The 25,814-nt window shown below is 42.1% G+C and overlaps 1 long non-coding RNA gene across 1 annotated transcript; it reads right to left on the bottom strand.

The window, feature by feature from the left end:
• Positions 1-165: 165 nt before the first annotated feature.
• Positions 166-25,681, bottom strand: LOC134358528 (uncharacterized). The gene is made up of 3 exons (XR_010020888.1): positions 25,343-25,681; positions 19,220-24,420; positions 166-266 (listed from the first exon to the last, which is right to left on the bottom strand). It is a non-coding gene; the product is annotated as an uncharacterized LOC134358528 (long non-coding RNA).
• Positions 25,682-25,814: the final 133 nt, after the last annotated feature.

Raw genomic sequence — 25,814 nt, 5'->3', positions numbered from 1 at the left:
TTTTTTCATGCTTTTTTTCATCTCCCATTGCAATTTCCATCCCCACATCCTGCATTTTAGTGTAGCATTAGCTGCTCAAATTCCTTCAGCAGAACCTCTTTACTCATTCTTCCTACATTGTTGGTACATACCTGCTGAGCAAGCTCAAGGGCTGAGGCTCCTCCAGCAGCACTGTGGGCTGCCCCTTATTGCCTCTCAGTCACACCCTGTTGTCTGAGGCCACAGGCGGAATTTGAAGTATTTAATCGAATGGGTCAATCTGCCTCCTGAAACACAGTGACAAGATGACTTCCCCCTTTCTGATGTGCCGCAATGTTTAAAATAACATATTATTCCAGGCAGTGGACACATTTTCTTGTAAATGCTATTTATCTGGTGATAGTTGTCTGCGATGTTGCTGCAAGTGAACATTTCACTGCAGTTGTGCGTACACATATTTGTGCAATGACAATCAACTCAACTTTGACTTTTTGACAAGGTACAGCTTTCATTATACAATAAGATCACAGGATTAAGTATTTACTTGAATATTCTCCTAACAATGTGTTTAAGTGATCAGTAGAAGCAATGAAGTATATGTAATGCTCAACAAGAAATAACTTTTCCAGCTGCAACTCCCGTCTGCAGGGCTAATAAGTTACTGTTTGTTTAGGCACACGGTCACCCATCCAACAGAGTTACAGACCCAGTTACCAGGAAGCAGGGACTCGCTATGCAATAACTATTTGCAAATGTGCAACACCTCCCCGAGGGTGTTTTATAAGAATCTCATCAAACATGCCACACTATAAGATATTAGGGGAGGTAACCAAAAGGTTGACAAAAAAAAAGGAGGGTTTCACAGAAAAGGGGTGTAGGGTGAAAAGATTTAGAAAGGGAATTCCAGAGGTCAGTCCTTTGGCGTTTGAAGGTAAAACTGGATTGATGAAAACATAGGAGATGTATACTTGTGGCCACTTTATTCCAAACCTCCTTTAAAGTGAACACTGAGTGAATATCTGTGATCTTCTGCTGCTGTAGCACATCCACTTAAACATTCAACATGTTGTGCATTCAGATATGCTCTTCTGCACACTACTGTGTAATTAATGTGAGGAGATTTGAGATACTGTCACCTTCCTGTCAGCTTGAAACAGTTTGGCCATTGTCCTCTGACCTCTCTCATTTCAAGGCATTTTGCCCACAGAGCTGCCGCTCACTAGATATTTTTTGCATTTGCACCATTATCTGTAAACTGTAGAGTCACATGCATGGCAGCTCTGGCAGGATCTGCAAGACATTACTTCCTACAAAGCGAAACCCAATAGTATGGACAGCAGCGATGCTTCACCACTAGGTGAACTCAACACTTTCTATGCACGCTTTGAAAGGGAGAACACAACTATAGCTGTGAAGATCCCTGCTGCATCTGTGATCCCTGATGACCCTGTGATCTTCATCTCAGAGGCCGACGTTCGACTGTCTTTAAAGAGAGTGAACTCTCTCAAGGCAGGAGTTTCTGATGGAGTACCTGGTAAGGCTCTGAAAATCTGTGTCAACCAACTAGCGGGAGTATTCAAGGACATTTTCAACCTCTCACTGCTACGGGCAGAAGTTCCCACATTTCAAAAAGGCAACAATTGCCTAATACCAGTGCCTAATTACCAGTGCCTAAAAAGAATAATGTGAGCTGCCCTAATGACTATCGCCCAGTAGCACTCACATCAACAGTGATGAAATGCTTTGAGAGGTTGGTTATGACTAGACTGAACTCCTGCCTCAGCAAGGACCTGGACCCATTGCAATTTGCCTATCGCCACAATAGGTCAATGGCAGACGCAATCTCAATGGCTCTTCACACGGCTTTAGACCAACTGGACAACACAAACACCTACGTCAGGATGCTGTTCATCGACTATAGCTCAGCATTTAATACCATCATTCCCACAATCCTGATTGAGAAGTTGCAGAACCTGGGGCTCTGTACCTCCCTCTGCAATTGGATCCTTGACTTCCTAACCGGAAGATCACAGTCTGTGCAGATTGGTGATAACATATCCTCCTCGCTGACGATCAACATTGGCGCACCTCAGGGGTGTGTGCTTAGCCCACTGCTCTACTCTCTATATTCACATGACTGTGTGGCTAGGCATAGCTCAAATACCATCTATAAAATTGCTGACGATACAACCATTGTTGGTAGAATCTCAGGTGGTGATGAGAGGGCATACAGGAGTGAGATATGCCAACTAGTGGAGTGGTGCCACAGCAACGACCTGGCACTCAACATCAGTAAGATGAAAGAGCTGATTGTGGATTTCAGGAAGTGTAAGACGAAGGAACACACACCAACCCTCATAGAGGGATCAGAAGTGGAGAGAGTGGGCAGCGTCAAGTTCCTCAGTGTCAAGATCTCTGAGGATCTAACCTGGTCCGAACATATCGATGTAGTCATAAAGAAGTCAAGACAGCAGCTATACTTTATTAGGAGTCTGAAGAGATTTGGCGTGTCAGCAGATACACTCAAAAACTTCTGTAGTTGTGTCGTGGAGAGCTTTCTGACAGGTTGCATCATTGTCTGGTATGGAGGGGCTACTGCACAGGACCAAAAGAAACTGCAGAAGATTGTAAATCTAGTCAGCTCCATCTTGGGCACTAGCCTACAAAGTACCCAGGACATCTTTAGGGAGCGGTGTCTCAGAAAGGCAGTGTCCATTGTTAAGGGCCTCCAGCACCCAGGGCATGCCATTTTCTCACAGTTACCATCAGGTAGGAGGTACAGAAGCCTGAAGGCACACACTCAGCGATTCAGGAACAGCTTCTTCCCTCTGCCATCCGATTCCTAAAAGGACATTGATGCTTTGGACACTACCTCACTTTTTTTTAATATACGGTATTTCTGTTTTTGCACATTTTTAAAAATCTATTCAATATACGTAATTGATTTACTTGTTTATTTATTATTATGCTTTATTTTATTTATTATTATTATTTGTTTCTCTCTCTGCTAGATTATGTATTGAATTGAACTGCTGCTACTAAGTTAACAAATTTCATGTCACATGCTGGTGATAATAAACCTGATTCTGATTCTGTTGTGTGCAAAAAATCCCTGGAGATCAACAGTTTCTAAGGCACTCAAACCACCCCATCCAGAACCAACAACCTTTCCATGGTCAAGGTCACTTAAGATCACATTTCTTCACCATTCTGATGTTTGTTCGGACCACTGAACCTTTTGACTATGTCTACATGTTTTTACACATTGAATTGCTACCATTTGATTGGCTGATTAGATATTTGCATTAACGAGCAAGTGTACAGGAATTCCTAATAAAGTGGTCACTGAGTGCGACGATAGAGAAACTTGACTGTAGCTGTTATTCAGATGGGAACTGTGATTCATTAACCAAAATCAAAGCCAAAGTAAATTTATTATCAGACGATGTATATTTCATGATATACTACTTTGAGGTTCATTTTCTTGCTGTCATTTAAAGCAAAATACAGAAATACAATAGAATTTATTTTTTTTGACTATACATAAATAATGACTAGCAAAGAACCAATGAACAAAATAAGGCAAAATGTGCAAATACAAAGAATAATGAGATTATGAGTTCTCGAAAGTGAGTCTAGGGGTGTTGGAATTGGTTCTGAGTTGAGAAAGTAAAGTTATCCACGCTGGTTCAGGAATATGTTGCTCGCAGGGTAATAACTGTTACTGAACCTAGTGGTATGAAATCTAAGACTCCTGTACCTCCTGCTCAGTGGTAGCAGCGAAAGAAAGCATGGCTTTAATGATGGATGGGGTCCTCGATAACAGATGCTGCTTCCTTGTAAATGTGCTAAATGGTGGGAGGGCTTTGCCTGTGATGGGCTATGTGGTATCCATCCACCTTCTGCAGCCTTCCCCCTTCCTAGGTGTTGGTGTTTCCATACAAAGCCTCAATACAACAGTTAGGATGTTCTCCATTGTGTATCTGTAGAAGTTTGTCAGTTTCAGGTGACATGCTGAATCGATGCAAAATTCTTGGAAAGTAGAAATGGTGTTGTGCCTTCTTTATGATAGTATTTACGTGCTGGACCCAGGATAGAATCTCTGATTTGATGACGCCAAGAAATTTAAAGTTACTGACCCTCTCCACCTCTGTTCCTCTAACGCATGGACCACCAGCTTCTTCCTCCTGTAGTCAATAATCAGCTCTTTGATTTTGCTGATGTTGAGTGAGAGGTTGTTGTTATGGCACCACTAAACCAGATTCTCAATCTCCCTCCTATATGTCAACCGTAACTGCAAACTTGTCTAGTTTCAGTTCTCTTCGAAGACCCATTTTGGATGTTAACGTTACATCAGCACTTGTGAAACACTGGTTTGTCTGAGGTGCAGAGCACAGGGACACGCAAGAGGTTAAAATCCTTTATGTGGGTAGGAATCTATGTGCATCGCACTGCAGCAGCACAACAATCATTCGTTAAACTAACTGATTATTTGCAATATCTGCTGACAATAAAAGTCCATGACAAGATCTTAACATGAATCCACTTCTCACTGAAGTCAGATATCAGTGATAAAACACACTCCCATCAGCAGAGGAGGCTACACAGCATCTACGCCAGGACTACCGGATTTAAAAACAACTACTTCCTCCAAAATGTCAGGCTGACTATCACCTCTACCCAACCCTCAAACTCTCCACCACCATGACTTTATCATTTCCTGTCAGAGTCACCTTATGTACAGGTACTCCTGTACCTAGCATCACTTGATGTACAAACAATCAGTCTATGTATATAGGCTAATCTTAAGTACTTATATTTATTGTATTTTTAATAGTGTCTATACTTTTTAAATGCCGTATCGGATCTGGAGTAACAATCATTTTATTCTCCTTTATACCTGTGTACTGACAAATGACAACAAACAATTTTGAATTCACCCAGTTACATCGGTAGTCCAGAGATCCATATGGATTAGGATAGTAATAGGTCAATAGATATTGAGGGGATTGAGGGATATGAGATCAGTGCAAAAAATGGTACTGTGGCAAAAATATCAGATGTGACCTTATTGAATGGCAGATCATGCATGGATAACCCTGCTTCTGTTTCTTCTGCTTTTATACGAGTTGTGAATGCCCCAGTGGGTGGCGGGGTGGAGATATGTCTCTACCAAAGGAGGCGTCAGGCACTCCTTCCCTCCTCTGTCCTGCAGGCCACCCTTGGACAAGGTGTAGCACCTGCTTTGCCCCCCAGTCAGGGTCATGAGAAGCCATGGGAGCAGGTGGTGGCTGGTCTTATGAGCAGCTAGTGCGTACCACAAGTCCTGGTTATGCAGCCACTGACACCAGGCAGACGATCCTTGAAGAGTATCGATAATGGCTGGGGTCACTCTTCTTGTAAAGACACTGCCCAGAAGAAGGCAATGGCAGGTTTTTCTGTATAAAAAATTTGCCAAGAACAATCATGGTCATTGATAGAGAAAAGAATAAGAGCAACAGCAAAAAGGACATATTAAAGACATATGGAAGACCATGATTGCCCAGGTCACATGACACGGCACATAATAATGATGATAATGAATGTCCCATGTTAGGCGTCTCCAGTTTATGCTGTTCAAACTTGCTGGTAGGGTTAACTTCTGTTCTTCCTGGTTTTGCAGAAAAGAAGTTTCAGCCTTTGCCTCCACTCTAGTGTATCAGTTTATTTGGATATGGCCCAAGTGCAGTGAGAGAGAGAGACGATGAAGCAGGTCGATAGTTCACCCACAAATAGTATTTTAAGGGAAAAGAAAACAATAAACGTTAGACCAAACAGGGTTGCTAATGAAAACTCTCAAACTGAAAGCTAGATGCTGACACCACAGCTGAAAGGAATATTTAAAAAGAAACGAATACTGCTAGTCCTCAATGTCAGTTGACTTAACAGTCCACTATTCTCAGCTAAGGTCAGATGCAAGCAGGAAGCGAAACGTTGCCGTGCTTTTCTCAAGTCTCAACAAGCGCTACAACAAAAAGAAGAAAGTTAAATTCAGCGATAATGAAATAATAATTATCTGACTTGTGCATTTTCATGAATGCAATTGCTGAATCTGCTGTGTAGCTGAGCCCATTGTTGTGATACTGTGACTCCAAAGTCATAATCTATATCTCATAGAGTCATAGACTTATAGAGCTTGGAACATCTATACCAATGATACATACCTAACCTCGTCCCATTTGCTGTATTTGGTTCATAATACTCTAAACTTTTCCTATCCATGCACCTGTATAAATGTCTTTCAAACATTGCAATTGTACCCACATAGATCATTTCATTACACATTGCAATTAGGTGGTACAAGGGAAAACAGCGGCAGAATACAGAATAGAGTGTTACAAAAAGTGCAGTGCAGGAAGATGGTATGGTATTAGGCCATAACGAGTTTGGCTGTGAGGTCAATTGTCAACACTGCACCAGCAAATCCACTTCAGTGAAAGCACTTCATAGGCTCTAAAGCACTTTGGGACATTCTGAGCTCATGATGTAAATGCAAAGTTGAGATCAAAGGAGTCAATCCTGTCAGGACTCTACAGAAAAGCAGGATGTTGTCCAGAAGTCCAGAAGTGTAAAGGGAGCTACAGCCGGGAGAGGACACAGAGTAAAAGCTTAGTTATCCTGAGTAGTGCTAGTGGAGCTTATGCAAGATTAAGGAAAAAAGTCTTTGAAGACTGCAACCTTCAGGGCCAAACAAAACCTTTGGTCTATAGAGCAGTCACCCTTCCTATATTACTCTATGGAGCTGAATCATGGACAGTAGACACCTGAAAGCCCTGGAAAAATATCACCAAAGATCCTTGCAAAAGATTTTGAGGGTCAGCTGGAAGGGCTGATGCATTATCACAAGACCTACATGAACAGCATCTCCACCAAAATAAAGCAATGCCAACTCCGATGGATAGGTCATGTCACACTTTCCGCAGAAAGGTCTGTTAGCTCAATGTGGGCTCGATATTTATATGCTAAGCACAAAGGCCATCGCTACTTAAAAGTTATAGACAATACTTAGACAATGCTTCCTTTTGAAGCTACATACAAACATCACACCTTTGGATTTCATCCTTTCCTTCTGACGCCAACAGGTCTGGGTTGGTATCCACAGCCTTTAGTTCAATCCACAATACATTTATTTGGCATTTTACGTGCTAACATAGAAGACAATTAATATTTATAATGTATAGATAATACTGTCTTCGAAATTACAGTATCAGGCACCAGAAGTATGGGGTATTTACACCTTTTAGGAAGCCCATTGTGGTGGACTCAATCCAGAGTCCTTTGTCAAACAGTTAAAATAGAAGTCTGGTGGCCAAAGTCATTTAAGTGTAAACAAATCATCTACCCAAAAAGAAATCCACTCTAACAATTATCACAAGCGTATTGGAGAAGACCTACATGAACAGCATCTCCACCAAAATAAAGCAATGCCAACTCCAATGCAAACAACAGGAATTCTGCAGATGCTGGAAATTCAAGCAACACACATCAAAGTTGCTGGTGAACGCAGCAGGCCAGGCAGCATCTCTAGGAAGAGGTACAGTCGACGTTTCGGGCCGAGACCCTCGGCCTGAAACGTCGACTATACCTCTTCCTAGAGATGCTGCCTGGCCTGCTGCGTTCACCAGCAACTTTGATGTGTGTTGCCAACTTCAATGGATAGGTCATGTCACCCATATGCCAAACTCATTTGTCTTCCCAAACAGATCCTTTGCTCCCAGTTGAAGGAAGGTCAGCGAGCCCCTGGTGGGCAAAGAAAATGCTTCAAAAATAACATCAAAATCTAAAACCTGAGAAGACATTGCAGTCAATGGATATACCTGGAGGGGATCTATTCAAGAGGGAGCTGTGCTTTGTGAGACCAATCCCCGCTACTGCAGAGAACAAGCAGCAGCTATGAAAGAAGAGACTGAACAAAAAGACCCAACCACTAACCATGGCCTCTACTTACTGTTGCCCATACCGAACCGGAAATTGAAGATCCCGGATCGGCCCTTACAGCCACCTGATGACCCACTAATAGACGAAGCATTAGGAGAAGTTGGCTCAAGTGATCGCACCATTCATTGTAGTACTAGCCTGGGGGGTTCTCGCCTCGTAATGTGACAATTCATCTAACAACTAACAACAGTGGTGGGGAGTTAGCCCACACATCCACTCTGCCTTGTTGCCCTTTCTCGAGTCACCACCTTGACCCCTCTGACAGTTTCAAGCCGCTCATTCGAATAAATGGAGAGTCAATGCTGGGATGAGGGGATCTGATTTGGGGTCTTGACCTGAAAAGCTGACCATTCTTTTTGTCTCTGCAGATTCTGCCTGACCAACTGAGTTCCTCCAGCATCTTGTCCTATTGCTCACTGGAGTCATAGTCATAGTCATACTTTATTGGTCCCAGGGGAAATCGGTTTTTGTTACAGTTGCACCATAAATAATTAAATAGTAATAAAACCATAAATAGTTAAATAGTAATATGTAAATTATGCCAGGAAATAAGTCCAGGACCAGCCTATTCGCTCAGGGTGTCTAACCCTACAAGGGAGGAGTTGTAAAGTTTGATGGCCACAGGCAGGAATGACTTCATATGACGCTCTGTGTTGCATCTCGGTGGAATGAGTCTCTGGCTGAATGTACTCCTGTGCCCACCCAGTACATTATGTAGTGGATGGGAAACATTGTCCAAGATGGCATGCAACTTAGACAGCATCCTCTTTTCAGACACCACCGTGAGAGAGTCCAGTTCCATCCCCACAACATCCCTGGCCTTACGAATGAGTTTCGTAACTATGTGTATCAGAATCTGATTTTTTATCACTGACATATCTCATGAAAGTTATTGTTTGGCAGCGATACAGTGCCAGACATAAAAAATTGCTAAATATCTCATTAACAGAGAAATCGCAAGATATCCACCACTGGAACTTGCCGAGGAAGAGGTGGATAACTGGGCTAATGAGAAAAGGTGAACTGTCCAATCATTAAACAAGTTAATATTTTTTTTAACTAGTAAAGTGAAAGGAGCTGAAGGTTGAGCATTGCTGAGGGACACTGTAAAGGAAGAGATAAAACTGAGTCACCTGTTGAAACCCACCATCCAGGACATGCTCTCTTCTCGCTGCTGCAATCAGGTAGAAGGTGCAGGAGCCTCAGGACTCACACCACCAGGTTCAGTAACGGTTATTACCCACAGCTATTAGGCTCCTGAACCAGAGGGGATAACATCACTCAACTTCACTTGCCCCATTTCTGAACTGTTCCCACAACCTATGGACTCATTTTCAAGGACTCTTCATCTCAGGTTCTCAATATGTATTGCTTATTTAGTTTTCTCTTTTGTACTTGTTTGCATTTGTCAGTTTGTTGCCTTTCTCTCTGCTCATAATGATCCATCTTACAATAGTTATTTTCATTTTTTTGTCTTGTTTGAGAAGTAACAAATAAATTTATTTGCTTAAAATATATGTGTATATATTTGAAGAGGAGGCCTTCGTTGGTCAGAACTGACCAGGGATGTTGTGTCTTGGCTGTCTAGATACACAAGCCTGGGCAGTACGATATGGAGGACAAGCTGTTGCCCATGTAGGAAGCTCCCCCTCTCCATGTACCTGATGAACCCAAAGGAACGGCAGAGACCAATACAGTTCGGTACCAGCAGCGTCTCAGGAGTTGTCAGTCAGCATTGAGCTCAACGTAGGACTGCCTTACGGACTCTAGCTCCAGACTTTACCTTTGGGGCTTACTGCTGAATCCTTCCCCCATGAGTGAGTCTAGTTTCAAGGCAGTGGAAGTGCGAGATCTGAGTTTTCCTTCTCCTAGATGAGCTGCCAACCATGGCTAATGAGCCCCATCTGCCCCAATGTATATTTAAAATGTATATATTTGAAAAGTGTAACCCGAACACTACCATGTTAGGGTTACAGTTAACATACGTGCCTAACAACCTGAGTCTCAATGTGGACAAGACTAAAGAGATGACTGTGGACTTCAGGAAGGTGCAGGCCGACCACTCTCCATTGAACATCAATAGCTCAGCTGTGGAGAGAGTGCAGAGCACAAAGTTGCCTGGTGTGCATATAATGGATGATCTTACCTGGACCCAACACTACTTCACTAGTCAAGAAGGCACAGCAGCGCCTACACTTTCTGAAGAGATTGGGGCATGCAAGGCTCTGGGGCCCTACTCTAATAATTTTCTACAGAAGCACCACTGAGTGTGTCCTGTACGGCTGCATTGTTGTGTGGTACAGAGGCTACAAGGCATCAGACTGCTAGACCCTACAGAGGGTGGTTAAAACTGCCAAGAGTATCAGCAGGGGCTCCCTGCCCTCCTATCTGTGACATTTACCAGGAGTGTTGCAGCTGAAGGTGCTAAAGGATTGTTGAGGATCCCTACCACCCATTCCACAATTGCTTTAACCCACTACCACCAGGAAGGAGATACAGAAGCATCAGGACTAGGACTGCCACACTGAGTAACAACTTCTTCCCTCAGGCTGTGAGACTAATAAATACCCTGCCACCACCGAGATCTCATCACTATGACAGCGCGCTGTTTAATGCACGATACTGCTTACTCTTTACCTGTGTTGCATGCATTTCAAATCATATTTTATTAACTTACTTATGGTAATATTTTGTTTTCTGGCCTGTGTGTGATATATGTTTATTGGGTGCACTGTGGTCCGGAGGAACCTTGTTTCATTTGAATGCATAAATATACAGTCACATGACAATAAACTTGAAGTTGAACTGTGCATTCAAGCAAAATCAAAAATGGGTAAAATAATCAGTAGCTGCAGAGAGACAATGAGAGATATTATTATTTCATGCCCATGACTTCTCAGTGGTTTTAGCAACAACTGAGCATATGTTTCTGAGTGTTAAGAGAGAAATGATTGGTTAGTGAAAAGAGTGCGGAAGCAAGGCATAAATGGATGATAAAAAATAAGTGATGAGCCCGGGAAAAATGTAAATTGATCCCTAAAGAATTTTCTTCCTGATATTGTTGCCCTAATGTTGAGGGTAAAAGTTTACTTTGTGAAGTAATACTTATTTCAGACTGGAGATAGTGTCCTCAGCCCACATCAGAAATTTCTAGAATTAGTCAATTTCCTGGTGGTTTCATGAATGCGATGTTTGAAAATTTCCAGATTGTTATAACTCTTCAAAAAATTACACTGAGATATATAATCCACACTACTGCAATGAGAGAGCTGCTAATGTCGAGAGTGTTTTGATCATAGTCCAGGATTCATACTTCAAAGTGCTACAATACGTTACTATTACGACACAAGCTTTTGATTTTAGTTGCAATGTTAAACTGAAGCCTATTTAGCAAAGAGCAGACTATTTTCCAAAGTGACTTAGCCAATACTTATCTGCCAACCGACATCAAAAAGGTTTTCTTTTCTTTAAATTTATTCACAATATGTGGGCGTCACTGGCAAGGGCAGGAATTACAGCACGTCCTTGTTTGAATGGAATGGCTCACTGGACCACTTCAGAGGGTCGTTGAGATGCAACCACCTTATTGTGGTCTTGGGGTTATGGAGTAAGAACAGTAGATTTCCTTTCCCAGAGGGCATTAGAATAGATGACAATCAGGTTAGGTCATTGTTGCCAGTAATAATATGTTTCTTTCCATTTTAGATTTACATAGTTATTTTTGCATCTCTATGGACTTGAACTTCAGATTATTAATTGAAGCCTGATCATAGCTTACCCAGTGATACAACACTTTCTAGTATTAATGGAAACTGGCTATGTACAAGGGGCTGCAATAATGGAAGGTCAGGAAAGTCAAACTATGACTGTACGACATTCCAGCAAGGCCACATCTAGAACACCAAGAACAATCTGATGTCTGACCCCTAATTTGAGGAAAGGTGTGTTATCAGTAGCGGCAACTCAGAGAAGGACCACTGGAGACATTCAGCATGGGAAACATCATGTCCATACTGACTACAGGCACCTGCCCATAATAATCCTATTTTCCAGTAGTTGGTCTTTAGTGTTCAATGCTTAGTCAGTTCAAGTACTCATCGGGCAATTCTTAAATATTGCTCTGCTTCCACCATTCCCTCAGGCAGTGCATTCCAAGGACTCTCCATATACCAGGTAATAAAAGTCACCCTCAGATCCCCTCTAAATCTCTTACTCCCTTACTCTAAATCTAAGTCCCCTTCTAGACTTTTCCTCCTCTGAATTGGGAAAATATGCCAGCAGTGAAACCTATTGTTTCAAGATGACTGCGTGTTCAGACACAGCAACTAATTTGTCTCCAGGTGTAATAGTATGTCCATGTCCTGTTCATCTTTGTTATGACTGGAAAATGCTGCTGGCTATTAAATATACTGAGCACAGCAATTCCACCTTACTAGTCTTACTTTCATAAACTAAGGAGCTGGGGGTAGACCTGAGGAGAGCTAAGGCACCGGTGACCCCTGTTTCCATCCAGGGGATCAGTGTGGACATGGTGGAGGATTACAAATACCTGGGGATATGAATTGACAATAAACTGGACTGGTCAAGGAACACTGAGGCTGTCTACAAGAAGGGTCAGAGCTGTCTCTATTTCCTGAGGAGACTGAGGTCCTTTAACATCTGTCGGACAATGCTGAGGATGTTCTACGAGTCTGTGGTGGCCAGTGCGATCATGTTTGCTGTTGTGAGCTGGGGCAGCAGGCTGAGGGTAGCAGTTACCAGCAGAATCAACAAACTCATCCATAAGGCCAGTGATGTTGTGGGGGTGGAACTGGACTCTCTCACGGTGGTGTCTGAAAAGAGGATGCTGTCCAAGTTGCATGCCATCTTGGACAATGTCTCCCATCCACTACATAATGTACTAGGTGGGCACAGGAGGATATTCAGCCAGAGACTCATTCCACCGAGATGCAACACACAGCGTCATAGGAAGTCATTCCTGCCTGTGGCCATCAAACTTTACAACTCCTCCCTCGGAGGGTCAGACACCCTGAGCCAATAGGCTGCTCCTGGACTCATTTCCTGGCATAATTTACATATTCCTATTTAATTATCTATGGTTTATTACTATTTAATTATTTATGGTGCAACTGTAATGAAAACAAATTTCCCCTGGGATCAATAAAGTATGACTATGACTATGACTATGAAATTACCGAGTGTCATGTGTACTACTGCGCTTTACACCCTGCTGCAGAGAAACGTTGTCTCGTTTCTATATACATTACATGGCCATATACATTATATACGTTTGTACATGTATATAGTTAAATGACAATAAACTTGACTTGACTATATCACTCATTCTATATACCTCAATCATAGCCCTCTTCATCTCCTCTGCTTCAGGCTCCCCAGTCTCTCCTCATAACTGAAATACAGCACCCTACACCCTTCACAACATTCTGGTGAATCTTCTCTGCACCCTCCCCCAGTGCGATCACGTCTTTCCTATAATGAGATAACCAAAAATAGATGCAGTACTCCAGCTACAGTCTAAGAGTTTTTATTTATTTTTATTTAGAGAGCCAGCAAGGTAACAGGGCCTTCTGCCCCAACGAGCCGGCATTACCCAATTACAGCCAATGGAGGAAAGCAGAGCAACCGGGGAGAGCATGCAAACTCCTTATAGACAGCAATGAGATTGAACCTGGATTGATGGTGCTGTAATAGCATTACATTAATTGCTACACCACTGAGTCAGTCCCAAGTTTTAAGAAGTTGGGGCATAATCTCCCTGCTCTTCTACGTATTGCCACGATTTATGAAGATCAGTATCCCAGATGAGTTTTTAACCATATTATCTACCTGTCCTCCTACCTTCAAGGATATTTGGACTTGCAAAATAAGGCTCTTCTGTTCCTCGATACCTGCGAACACCTTACCATTTATGATATATGTTCTATCCTCATTAGTTGTCATAGTCCTGACTGAGCAGCGACAAGCATCCATGTTTCGGCACTCCAATTAAAACCATAGAAACTACAGCACAGAAACAGGCCTTTTGGCCCTTCTTGGCTGTGCCGAACCATTTTCTGCCTAGTTCCACTGACCTGCACACGGACCATATCCCTCCATACACCTCCCATCCATGTATCTGCCCAATTTATTCTTAAATGTTAAAAAAGAACCTGCATTTACCACCTCATCTGGCAGTTCATTCCATACTCCCACCACTCTCTGTGTGAAGAAGCCCCCCCTAATGTTCCCTTTAAATTTTCCCCCCCCTCACCCTTAACCCATGTCCTCTGGTTTTTTTCTCCCCTTGCCTCAGTGGAAAAAGCCTGCTTGCATTCACTCTATCTATACCCATCATAATTTTATATACCTCTATCAAATTTCCCCTCATTCTTCTACGCTCCAGGGAATAAAGTCCTAACCTATTCAACCTTTCTCTGTAACTGAGTTTCTCAGGTCCCAGCAACATCCTTGTAAACCTTCTCTGCACTCTTTCAGTATTTATATCCTTCCTGTAATTTGGTGACCAAAACTGAACACAATACTCCAGATTCGGCCTCACCAATGCCTTATACAACCTCATCATAACATTCCAGCTTTTATACTTAATACTTTGATTAATAAAGGCCAATGTACCAAAAGCTCTCTTTACGACCCTATCTACCTGTGACAAAAGTATCGTTAGCTGCCACTGTCCCTTTAAAATTCAGGCTGCCATTTATTGCCTGCCACATTCCTTCATGAAAAGTCTGTTCTTAAAGGCCTCCTGCTGAGCATTCAGTGTTCAATTGTAAGAGTTCCATTCCTGGTACTGCCATTTGTAATTTTGCATTTGGATTTCATTTCTGTTGTCTTGTTGAGTCTGAGTCTGAGTCTGATCTAGAACTTACTCTGCACTAGGGCTCACTGCCATCCATAGCCCTCTTGTTACAATTAGTATTTTCAAAGTCCATTGCCTCGCATTTATCTGTATTATTGCCATTTCTTAATCCACTTCACCAATGTATCCATATCACCACGTAGCTTAATATTATCATCGCCACTTTCACCAACTCCACCAATGTTCTCACTCTATCATCCACACCAGAAGTCGCTCCACCAACCCTTGATTACCTTTTAGACTAACACCATCCCAGTTAAGATTCTGGACCTTGATAACATCTAGGATGACATAGAAACATAGAAACATAGAAAATAGGTGCAGGAGTAGGCCATTCGGCCCTTCGAGCCTGCACCGCCATTTATTATGATCATGGCTGATCATCCAAATCAGAACCCCGCCCCAGCCTTCCCTCCACACCCCCTGATCCCCGTAGCCACAAGGGCCATATCTAACTCCCTCTTAAATATAGCCAATGAACTGGCCTCAACTGTTTCCTGTGGCAGAGAATTCCACAGATTCATCACTCTCTGTGTGAAGAAGTTTTTCCTAATCTCGGTCCTAAAAGGCTTCCCCTTTATCCTCAAACTGTGGCCCCTTGTTCTGGACTTCCCCAACATCGGGAACAATCTTCCTGCATCTAGCCTGTCCAATCCCTTTAGGATTTTTTACATTTCAATCAGATCCCCCCTCAATCTTCTAAATTCCAACGAGTACAAGCCCAGTTCATCCAGTCTTTCTTCATATGAAAGTCCTGCCATCCCAGGAATCAATCTGGTGAACCTTCTTTGTACTCCCTCTATGGCAAGGATGTCTTTCCTCAGATTAGGGGACCAAAACTGCACACAATACTCCAGGTGTGGTCTCACCAAGGCCTTGTACAACTGCAGTAGTACCTCCCTGCTCCTGTACTCGAATCCTCTCGCTATAAATGCCAGCATACCATTCGCCTTTTTCACCGCCTGCTGTACCTGCATGCCCACTTTCAATGACTGGTGTATAATGACACGCAGGTCTCATTGCACCTCCCCTTTTCCTAATTGGCCACCATTCAGATAATAATCTGTTTTCCTATTTTTGCCACCAAAGTGGATAACTTCACATTTATCCACATTAAATTGCATCTGCCATGAATTTGCCCACTCACCCAACCTATCCAAGTCACCCTGCATCCTCTTAGCATCCTCCTCACAGCTAACATTGCCACCCAGCTTCGTGTCATCTGCAAACTTGGAGATGCTGCATTTAATTCCCTCATCCAAGTCATTAATATATATTGTAAACAACTGGGGTCCCAGCACTGAGCCTTGCGGTACCCCACTAGTCACTGCCTGCCATTCTGAAAAGGTCCCGTTTATTCCCACTCTTTGCTTCCTGTCTGCTAACCAATTCTCCATCCACATCAATACCTTACCCCCAATACCGTGTGCTTTAAGTTTGCACACTAATCTCCTGTGTGGGACCTTGTCAAAACCCTTTTGAAAATCCAACTATACCACATCCATTGGTTCTCCCCTATCCACTCTACTAATTACATCTTCAAAAAATTCTATGAGATTCGTCAGACATGATTTTCCTTTCACAAATCCATGCTGACTTTGTCCGATCATTTCACCGCTTTCCAAATGTGCTGTTATCACATCTTTGATAACTGACTCCAGCAGTTTCCCCACCACCGACGTTAGGCTAACCGGTCTATAATTCCCCGGTCTCTCTTTCCCTCCTTTTTTAAAAAGTGGGGTTACATTAGCCACCCTCCAATCCTCAGGAACTAGTCCAGAATCTAACGCGTTTTGAAAAATTATCACTAATGCATCCACTATTTCTTGGGCTACTTCCTTAAGCACTCTAGGATGCAGACCATCTGGCCCTGGGGATTTATCTGCCTTCAATCCCTTCAATTTACCTAACACCACTTCGCTACTAACATGTCTTTCGCTCAGTTCCTCCATCTCACTGGACCCTCAGTCCCCTACTATTTCTGGAAGATTATTTATGTCCTCCTTAGTGAAGACAGAACCAAAGTAATTATTCAATTGGTCTGCCATGTCCTTGCTCCCCATAATCAATTCACCTGTTTCTGTCTGCAGGGGACCTACATCTGTCTTTACCAGTCTTTTCCTTTTTACATATCTATAGAAGCTTTTACAGTCAGTTTTTATGTTCCCTGCCAGTTTTTTCTCATAATCTTTTTTCCCCTTCCTAATTAAGCCCTTTGTCCTCCTCTGCTGAACTCTGAATTTCTCCCAGTCCTCAGGTGAGCCACTTTCTCTGGCTAATTTGTATGCTTCTTCTTTGGAATTGATACTATCCCTAATTTCTCTTGTCAGCCACGGGTGCACTACCTTCCTTGATTTATTCTTTTGCCAAACTGGGATGAACAATTGTTGTAGTTCATCCATGCAACCTTTAAATGCTTGCCATTGCATATCCACCGTCAATCCTTTAAGTGTCATTTGCCAGTCTATCTTAGCTAATTCACGTCTCATACCTTCAAAGTTACCCCTCTTTAAGTTCAGAACCTTTGTTTCTGAATTAACTATGTCACTCTCCATCTTAATGAAGAATTCCACTATATTATGGTCACTCTTACCCAAGGGGCCTCTCACGACAAGATTGCTAATTAACCCTTCCTCATTGCTCAAAACCTAGTCCAGAATAGCCTGCTCTCTAGTTGGTTCCTCGACATGTTGGTTCAAAAAACCATCCCACATACATTCCAAGAAATCCTCTTCCTCAGCACCTCTACCAATTTGGTTCACCCAATCTACATGTAGATTGAAGTCACCCATTATAACTGCTGTTCCTTTATTGCACACATTTCTAATTTCCTGTTTAATACCATCTCCGACCTCACTACTACTGTTAGGTGGCCTGTACACAACTCCCACCAGCGTCTGCTGCCCCTTAGTGTTACGCAGCTCTACCCATATCGATTCCACATCTTCCCGGCTTATGTCCTTCCTTTCTATTGTGTTAATCTCTTCTTTAACCAGCAACGCCACCCCACCTCCCCTTCCTTCATGTTTATCCCTCCTGAATATTGAATATCCCTGAACGTTGAGCTCCCATCCCTGGTCACCGTGGAACCATGTCTCTGTGATCCCAACTATATCATAATCATTAATAACAATCTGCACTTTCAATTCATCCACCTTATTACGAATGCTCCTTGCATTGACACACAAAGCCTTCAGGCGCTCTTTTACAACTCTCTTAGCCCTTATACAATTATGTTGAAAAGTGGCCCTTTTTAATGCTTGCCCTGGATTTGTCGGCCTGCCACTTTTACTTTTCTCCTTAGTACTTTTTGACAGTGGGCTTGGAGAGTTTGAAGAAAATCTGAATCCATTAAGCCTATACTCATTGAATAATCTATCTAATCGAACATGTAAGATTCTTTGGGAATTTAACAGAATGAATACTGGGAGAATATTTCCTTTGGTGGGAGATTCTATGACTCAAGTTCATAATTTCAGAATAAGGGATCACTCACTTAAGACTGAGATGAGGGAGAGTTTCTTCACTCAAAGAATTCAAACCTTTTCAGTAATTTGCCCAAGGATCCTGTGGAGGGTGATTCCTTGAATATAGTTAATTTTAAGGAAATGGAGTTATGACCAGAGGGCTTGAGGAAAATCTGATCAGCTGTGATCTTATTTAATAATAGTATAGGTTAGAGGAGCTGAATAGTCTACTTCTGTTTCTATTGATTGTGGTCTTATCTGGTGAATAGCTGACCAATGATATAATTTCAAATGTACTTCAGTGATTAACATGCCTCATAATGTCATTATGTTGCATGGGTTTTACAAAAGTATAAGATTTTCCTTTCTGTAATAAAGTCTACCACTTATTCCTGTATTTCCTAACTCGTTGCATGAAATTTAAACTAGTTGCAATTGGTTTGCTGATGCTCGAATGTAACTCTCCATTCCGACCAATATGCACCTAATGACTCTTCAAGAATAAGACAATCAAAAGTTAAATTCAGCAAACAGGTAGAATCAGAATCGGGTTTATTATCACCGACATACTGTACATCATGAGATTTTCTGTTTCACGGTAGTAGTACATTGCAATACATAAAAAGAATTACTATGTTCCAATAGGAAATAGATTAAAAATAAATAAATTGTGAAAATAGAAAGCAAAAAAGTAATGTTTATGGGCAATTCCGAAATCTAATGGTGGGTGAACCCTCATGCTCCTGTACCTCCTTCCTGACTGTAGTATGATGTTAAAAGGTACTTGGAAACACAAGATAACATAGGCCAAAATCAACATGATTGCTTTAAGGAGAGATGTTGCCAGACAAATCTGTTAGGATTTTTTGAGGAAAGAGCAGACAGGATAGACAAAGGAGAGTCAGTAGATGTTGCTTACTTGGATTTTCAGAAGGTCTTTGACAAGATGCCACACATGAAGCTGCAAAACAAGATTAGAGCCCATGGTATTACAGGAAAGACACTAGCAAAAACAGATTGGCTTACTAGCAGGAGGCAAAGTGTGGGAATAAAGCAGGCCTTTTCTGGTTGACTACAAGTAACTAGTGGTGTTCTGCAGGGACCACTTCTTTTTACATAATAGACCATTGATTTGGATGACCTATCATTGACATACTGACTATCAATATCTTAATTATTGGTGGCTTATTAGTCAAATTTGCAAATAATACAAAGATAGGTAGAGGGACAGGTATTGTTGAGGAAGCAGGAAGTCTGCAGAGGAATTTAGATAGATTAGAAATATGAGCAAAGAAGTGGCAGATGGAATACTGTGTACAGAAATGTATGGTCATGCACTTTGGTACAAGGAATAAAGTGTAGACTATTATCTGTATGGGGAGCAAATTCAGAAAGCAGAGTTGCAAAGGGACTTGGAAGTCTTTGTGTAGGATTCCCTAAAAGTTAACTTGCAGGTCTCAGTCAACTGTAAAGAACGTAAATGCAATGTTAGCATTCATTTCAAGAGGTCTAGAAAATAAAAGCAAGGAAGTAATGCTGAGGCTTTATAAGGCATTGGTCACACAGTACTTGGGTGTATTGTGAGCAGTTTATCTAAGAAAGGATGTGCAGACATTGAAGAGGGTTCAAAGGAGGATAATGAAGATGATTCTGGGATTGAAAGGCTTGTCATACGAGGACTGATTAATGGCTCTAAGCCTATACTCACTGGAATTCAGAAGAAAGAGGGTGACCTCATTGAAACCTATTGAATGTTGAAAGGCTTTGATAGAATGGATTTGGAGAGGATGTTTCCTACGGTGGGGAAAGTGTAAGATCAGAGGACACCACCTCAGAGTAGAGGGCATCCTTTTCGAACAGAGATGAGGAGGGACTTCTTTAGCCAGAGAGTGGAGAATCTGTGGAATTCATTGTCACAGGCAGTTGTGGAGGCCAGGTCATTGGGTAATTTTTAAGGCAGAGGTTGATAGATTCTTGACTAGTCAGGCATGGATGGATATGGAGAGAAGGCAGGAGATTGGGGCTGAGAGGAAAAATGGATCAGCCTGAATGAAATGGAGTAGATGACTCGATGGGCCAAATGACCTAATTCTGCTCCTATATCTTATGGTCTTATAGTCTGCCTTAGGTTTGAAAACTGGGCAACAAGACAGTCATGGTAAACTTTGACAGGGTGCAAAGATAACAAAAATATATTATTTGCTGCATATAATTATGCTGAGTGTGGTTCATGGAAAACAAATCTCTCATACACAAACTTGTTACACATCATGGGTCCATGCTGCCTAACTTTATGATCCTTTCACTCTAGGAACCTCAGGGAAGTGGTCACAGCAAGAAGGGTTTGGGGAGCCTTATCTAAGGAAATGCATGTCTTGTTCATGGTGGCCTAGGGATCCATTAGAACCTGCAGATGGCTAGATACCAAAGTTCAAAGTAAAGCTCAAAATAGATTTATTATCAAGATATGTAAACGTCACCATATGCCCAGTTTGCATACCTAAGCAGGGAGATAAATCCTTGGTGCAAGATTTCCACACCATCCCCATCAGGGGACATAGCTGTCTGGAGACTGACCACCAGGACTGGGTGAATTTTCATAATTAGATTGGAAGTCATTCAATGCAAACTCATTCATAGTGTAAGTGCACTGAGAGATTTAAATGATTAATAATGGGCTTTGAAAATCCAATTCTGATTTTGTAATTACACACCAGTTTAGTGCACACCATCCATTTTGAGAGGATCACAGCAATGATATCAAAGGGGAAGGTATAAATTTTTATTCAGCGAGAAACTGAGATTCACTTCCTTTTGGGCATTCACAGTCGAACAAAGAAATATAATTGAATCAATGAAAAACTAAACACAAAGACTGATAAATAACTAATGTGCAAAATAAGTCAAACTGTGCAAATACAAAAACCACAAATAATAGTAAGTAGTAAATAAGTGATACTGAGAACATGTGTTGTAGAGTCCTTGAAAGTGAGTCCATAGGTTGCGTTTTCAATTCACTGTTGACGTGATTGAAGTTATCCGCGCCAGTTCAGGAGCCTGATGGTTGAAGGGTAATAAGCATTCCTGAACCCGGTGGTGTTGGAGTTAAGGCTCCTGTACCTCCTTCCTGATGGCAGCAGGGAGAAGAGTGCATGGTCTAGATGGTCGGGGATCCTTGATGGTGAACCCTGTTTTCGGGTGGCATCACTCATTGCAAACGTGCTCAATGGTGGGAAGATCTTCTCTTGTGATGAACGGCTGTTGATCACAGCAATGGCTTCTATTCTGAGATCGTTTTCTATGAAGTCTTTACTTCAAGGCATAAATAATAGAAACTGGAAGCATTTGATCCCTTGCCAGTGCTTCCCCACTCAGTAAGCTCATGACTTCTCTTTCATCTCAGAGACATTACTCGCCCCATTTCCCTTAAGCTTACCAGATTAGTTGAACACAACAAGCAACTTGAACTTAGGAAGCATTCAAGATCCAAAATGACATTTCCAGAACACAAGTGTGAGGGAGAACAAACTAATTGTTACTCCGGATCCAAAGCAGCACAAAAAGAAGCAAAATAATGAAAAAAAAAACAATAAATATAAATACATAAGGTTGATTGGATGTCAATAAAGCGATGCTGGGCACAGGAGTGTCTGCACATAGGGTGGTTGATATGCAATGGTAAAATAGGGGTGGTTAGTGGGTGGAGGTGTTGATCAGTCTCGCTGCTTGGGGAAAGTAACTGCTTTGAGTCTGGTGGTCCTGGAGTGGATGCTATGAAGCCTCCTTCCTAACTGGAGTTGGACATCTTGAATGTAGTAATATCTCCCAAGTACCTTCATTACCTACAATCTGGACCAACCACATTGCAGATGTAAGACCAAGCAATCAGTGTTGTTTTAGAAGTGTAGAGTATTGTAGTCACAGAGCACTACAGAACAGAAACCAGCCCTTCAGCCCAGCTAGTCTGTGCTGACCAGGTTAGAATAAAAAAAACCTTGCTGGTGGGAAAAGAATTTGAAACCGACGCAGAGATCAGAAATGAAAGAATTCAAAGCTTTTACAGATAATGAGGCTTCGGCAGTCGGAGCCGCAGCCCGCAATCCTGCTGTACTTCACCCGTCCCCCATTCTTCTAAAGAACGATATTTGTCCCTTTTGCTCCTTATTTGGTGTCTGTCAATGTGTTTGGAACAACATAATTGCTGGAGTTACGGTTTCCAGATTACAAATGGCGAACAACAGAAGGCAACTAGGTTTCCTGCGCATGCTTTCCACCCCAGCACTTCTCAACGCAAACAGACCAAACAAAATAGATCAATAAAATTGAGATTTCTCTTCTCCGTCGGTCAAAGTATCCTGGGCTATTCGGAGCCACCCTCTTATCTCAGAATGCAGTCGTTTTTTAATGAAAGGAAGTAGTTTCGGTGACAAAATAATGGGACACTTTGCAGGGCTTTTAACGAGTTCAGGATAGCTCTAGGATTCGAGATAACGGGCGGGACGGGGGGAGGGGGCGGTTGATGATCAGACAGACACCAACCAAACTGGCGGTTTAACTTACGACAAGAAAAGAACCCTTACTCCATTCAACAACATTAGTATTTAATAGATGAGAAATTCAGGTTAACTTCGGCAAAGTTAATTGAGTTTAGCCCTTCGGTAGTTAATACTTTCAGCGCCGTGATGACACAATTGTTGTCAATAAAATATTTTCCCTAGAAAGGAGGTACGGAGATGATGAAACCCCTCCCCTCGTTGTCAATTAATTTATAGCTTCAAGTGGGATGGCAGTAGACTGTACCCTTGGAGAGAAAACCGGATTCATAACTCCTTGCCGAAGCTACATTTGAGTGATACTTTATTCGATAATTATTAAATATAACCAAAATTAATTTATTTCGTTCGGATGTTTTAGGAGTAAGTTCGTAGGATATATATCTTCTTCCGATCTTTGACTCGCTAGACTTTAATTATAATATTGGTTGCAATGTTAAATTTGGAAATTTGGTTTATTTATTTACCAGGAGTAAATGCAGGATATTCAGACATTTAAAAGTACAATGAAATGTAAATTAAAATTACTGGGAAGAAAATACTGAATTTCTTAGCTCCATTAACCTGAATTATAAACGCACCTTACAACTAACTCCCCGGTCTAGTGCCTCGATCTTTTGACTTCGTCCAGAGATGCGAAAAAACTCATCTATTGTCCTTCTACAAATGGTCTAAATCCCCACATTCTCATGCACTTGTTAGAATTAAGAAGCTATTTATGAAACGGCGTCACCACTCCCGCCTGAAGCAAACTAAATATAAACGTTACCACAGTCGGCCGTGGAGGCCAGGTCACTGGGTATATTTAAACGGGAGATTGATAGGGTCTTGATTTGTCAGGGTGTCAAAAATTACGGAAGAAGGCAGAAGAATGGGGTTGAGACAGATAAGAATGCAGCCAGGATAGAATGGCGGAACCGACTCGACGGGCTGAATGGCCTAATTCTTCTCCTACGCCTTTTGGAAACAAAATTAAACCAGTGGAACAAAGAACACGTGTAATTAACAAGGGACAATGGGTATTGAGATTGTATTTATATATCTACGCATACATAAAATATACCCTTTCATATCATACTACAATTTGCTGAGTATCCATTGTGTTTATTTTCCTATATCCTGATCTGTACTTTCATTAAATCATCTCCCGTTTCGACCTTGGGAGTTCGCGGGGACATTTTTGTTCGGCCTTAAAGACAACGTTTTTTTTAAAAAAAAATCATTTTAAGAGTCTGATCTCCGAATGATTTGCAAAGGGGGTTTAAATTTAATGTAAAACGCAAGAAGCTGTTGGGAATCAGCGGGTCAGGCAGCACTCTAGCAAATTTCTACAGATGTACCCTGGAGAGCATTCGACATGGCATCTCCGTCTGATACGAAGGGGCCACCGCCACGGCATCGGAACAGCAAGATGCAGAATGTTGTAATCTCAGCAAGCTCCATCATGGGCCCCAGCGTCCCCATCTTCAAAAGGCGATGCCTCTCAACTGTTTACAGTACAGGCGAGCTGGGTTCACGTGGTTTTCCCTGTCACCGCGTGGGTTTCTTCCGGGTGCTCCGTTTTCTCCTACAGTCCAAAAACATACCGGTTGGCAGGTTAATTGGTCATTGTAAATCGCCCAGTAATTATGCTAGGTTTAAATCTGGGGATTGTAGGGCGATGAGGCCTGAAGGGCCTCGTCCACGTTGTATGTTTGTAAATAAATAAATAGGGCGGTATCCGTCATTAAGGACCCTCGTCACCCAGGACATGGCCGCTTCTCATCACTACTATCGAGGAGGAGATACAGGAGCCTGCATACATATATTTGAGGTTTTAGCAATAGTTTCTCTCTTTCCGTCATCAGATTTCTGAACTGACAATGAATCCATGGCACTACCTCACTATTTTTGGGTCCCTTTTTGTTATACTTATTTATTTTTTCTGTATATATTAGTTATTGTAATTTATATTTTTTATATATTGCTGCCACAAAACTACAAACCTCACGACATAAGCCAGTGACATTAAACCTGATTCTGAGTGGACTTTTCGAGTCGAGATCTTCCACCGGGACCGGAGAGAGAGGAGGTAGCCCCCCCTGTCACCTAGATCCACCTATTATCTGCCAGCTCTTTCTGTCCGCCCCCCCCCGCATGTTTTAAAACAAGCAACCTTCCCCCTTTCTTTCCAGTCCAGAAGAAGGGTCTCGACCCGAAACGTCCACTGTCCATTTCCCTCCATGGATGCTGCCCAACCCGTTGAGATCCTCCAGCATCGCCCTAGATTTCCAGCGTCTGTAGCCTCGCCTGTGCCTTGAATTTAAAGGGCATGGGATAGCATCCCGAAGTTATATAAAAATAGGTGACCCGGGAACCTTCCAGGATATTTTCTTTTCAATGCAAACTCCTAAGCAACTATGTTTGCCTTTGTGCGCTTTACTTTTCGGTTTAACTGATGTCACCGCTGTTTACGCTATCTCGTATTTCATGTTTGTAAAAATATTTACCTTTTTTTTACCGGCTCTATCCTGCCCTCCCAATTCCACACAAAAATGCCTAAATTTGTCTCGAACCTCTATCTCCTGGGAGTAATCCAGGCAGGAAACAATGAGCTCTTGGAGTCGGAGGTTTAATTGCTCCTATATATGGAGTTCGAAACTGAATAAATGCTTAATCAATCACGCATTACTCCGCACACAGGCCTGAGAACCAAACTTTTTCAAAGCTTCTAATAATCCTCCTTCCGCGCACCCCCCACCAAGAAGTGACACTCTAAAACAAAAATCTTAATATTTAACCGGCGGTTTTGACATCACGAAGTCTTTTTTCCCTAAAATATACTGAAATGTCTCTGAAGGTCAGAGAGTGCTAGTTCCTTTGCTCCGGGTGTCCACCAATCAATAGCCACTACTTGGAAGTGCTTACCGTGCCTGTAAGTGATACATTTTTCTTCGTCTTCAGATGTACGGATCTCCACAG

The sequence above is a fragment of the Mobula hypostoma genome, chromosome 18, assembly GCF_963921235.1.
Source record: "Mobula hypostoma chromosome 18, sMobHyp1.1, whole genome shotgun sequence".
In the NCBI taxonomy this organism is placed as follows: Eukaryota; Metazoa; Chordata; class Chondrichthyes; order Myliobatiformes; family Myliobatidae; genus Mobula; species Mobula hypostoma.
The sequence above is the reverse complement of the archived record's forward strand: the minus strand, read 5'-3'. Positions and strand labels throughout refer to the sequence as shown.